This window comes from Hyalella azteca, unplaced genomic scaffold (genome assembly GCF_000764305.2).
Source record: "Hyalella azteca isolate HAZT.00-mixed unplaced genomic scaffold, Hazt_2.0.2 contig11898, whole genome shotgun sequence".
Classification (NCBI taxonomy): domain Eukaryota; kingdom Metazoa; phylum Arthropoda; class Malacostraca; order Amphipoda; family Hyalellidae; genus Hyalella; species Hyalella azteca.
Genome location: NW_025941874.1, coordinates 406906 through 409533, shown reverse-complemented (window position 1 = coordinate 409533; position 2628 = coordinate 406906).

The window sequence follows — 2628 nt, the reverse complement described above, 5'->3', positions numbered from 1 at the left end:
AGTCGATATATGTCAAAACGCGCGTTCACTTCAAACGAAACTTTGCTATATGCATCTAACCCTAATATCCATGTTAGCCGCATCACGAGACAATACATGTCTTCACACGTAACGTTTCATTGAATAACTTTCGCGACTTCATAAAAATAACTTTTCTATCTCCACCTAACCTAAATGCAAGGTCTGTGCACGATATCTCACGATGTCATATAATGCTCGAATCGCGCAACATCCACAAACTTCAATGACCCCGCGTCAAAATAGTAACTCGCAATCTATTTCCAACAATCAATTTGGGTACCTCATCCCACCACCAAACGATTAAAACGCGCGTCCACATTAAAAACATCTTTGCTAATCCTACCTAACCTCAATGTGTAACCTATCTGCATCTCCTATCTCCTATCTAATCAATTCAATAATACTAACTTCGAAAGCAATAACTATAATGTGTCACTGTCAACATAACTCCCGTTTGAAAGCCTTTTTTAAAAATATAACCGTCTATTCTGTGTCTTGTCGATCCACTATAGACGATATTTCGAAACGCACTTTCAATTTGAAAAAAAACTCTGCTTTTTCCACCTAACCTCCATGTCCATGTCTGCTGCGCCCACAGATTATCGCCAAAAAATCTCGTCCAAGGACCGCTGCACATGCCAAATGCAGTTTCAAACAATTTTTACTATATGCACATAACCTGAAAGCAATATCGCTGGTGGAAGCATCTCAAATAGCCCTAACGAGGTTTCAGTATTATGATCATATATTTTCAACATATTCAGCTTCAACTCATCATGACGCTACCCTTAGTAGCACTGTTGAGCATTTAAATTTGACACCATCATTGCCAGCATTGAGCAAAAAATTTGCGGCCGGAAAACATTCGATGGTAAAGCATTCACGAATTTTGAATTAATTCCTTTCGACTATACTCAATTTAAAATTTAAACACGTATATCACAACAAGTATGATAACACAGTTTGTCTATTTGAATATAATCAATTCAAAAATGTTCAAAACCGCTCATTTCCACGCGCATGAAAGCGCCTTGCGCGTCCCACGCATCACGGGTGGTTCTATAGCTTCAAATCTTGTATGAGCACCGCTTCGCGGTCAGGAGAGCGCGTAGAACGCGCGGCATGAGAGGGTCACGCTACCTGTCCCAGGTAGCGTGCCCCCGAGGGTGTTGTCAAAAAACATGGCAAAGCCATGAGGGTAATATTCGATGTAATCCAATCCCAACGCAGTTCTTGACAATCAAATCATGACGTAAACGTGACGTCACAGCACTCGGCTAGGTAAAATCTTATTGAGCAAGTCCATTTCAGTATATGAAAAAATCTCTTTGACTAGTCTTCAAAACAGGTTTCAAGTTTATTTGAATATATTTCAGAGGTATGGCCTGCACCCACTATCAGAGATTTAACTTCTCTCCTCTTACGTCAGCTATGCGTCACGCGTGCGAGTGCGAGCAATAGAGGAATAGAATAAAGAAGCTAAAGTTCATTTGAATACACTAAGATCGCTTTGAATTATCTGCAGATTTGCTTGAATATTCTTCTGATGCGGCTTTCATTCAATCTCACGTGGTCCTTCACTATCAATATGCGTCAGAATTGAGTCACACGCGCCACAACGACCAATAGCAAAACAAAATAAATAAAAGGTCATTTGATCCTTCGAGATCTCTGTGAAGATACTTCGAATTGGTTGAATATCTTTCAATTGTGCCTGTATAATCTTCAGATCCCGTGATGAAGACTTGCCATTGGTCAATTAAGGCATTTCACGTCACAATGATGTCATAACTCAAAGCAAGAAAAATTGCACCCACTGCTCTTTCCACACCTCTCAATACCCGAACGCAATTTCTGAATCTTACCTATACTGCCCCTACACGTAAAGCATACCAAATATAGGACCAAATTTGCTCATTCCGATCAGAAATTGCCTTTCGACGTGAGAACGTATTCAAATCTCGTTGAATATTCTGCACTCGGTCAACATTCTTCAATTTTGCTTGAATGCCATTCGAGTTACTTAATGGAGGCAGGCGATTGGTCCGTTTGATACATGGCGTCACAATGACGTTTCACAATGAACAGAAAATTGTTCATTTTGGCTCTTATTAGCCACCCATATGTGCCAGGAAGAACTTTCTGAAATGTTATCACTGCACCTTCATGTAGATTATGCCATATATATATGACCAAATTAACATTGTTGAGCAGCAAGTCCTTGAATTTCTGGAAGGTAATCTTGATCTTGGCGTCGAGACATATATACAATAATTCTTTATTCATAGGTCCCAGCATCATTTTACAGCACTGTAATCGTTTTCCTCCATGACTTGAGAGAGAATTAATAAATCATCCGAAGTTGCTATTCATCAAGAATTAATCTACTAATTTCAAAATACAATATATTTTAACTACCACTTTTATCAACAATACACCATGAAGATAATATTCTATTAATGAAGATAATACTCTATATGAATAGATGCTGGAACAGGCCATGGGCCTATTTATTCAGTTCAGACACTACTATTCTAATATTAGGCACTATCACAAGTTCAGACCTAATTTCATTGCAAATTTTGCTAAACATATGTATAATAGGTA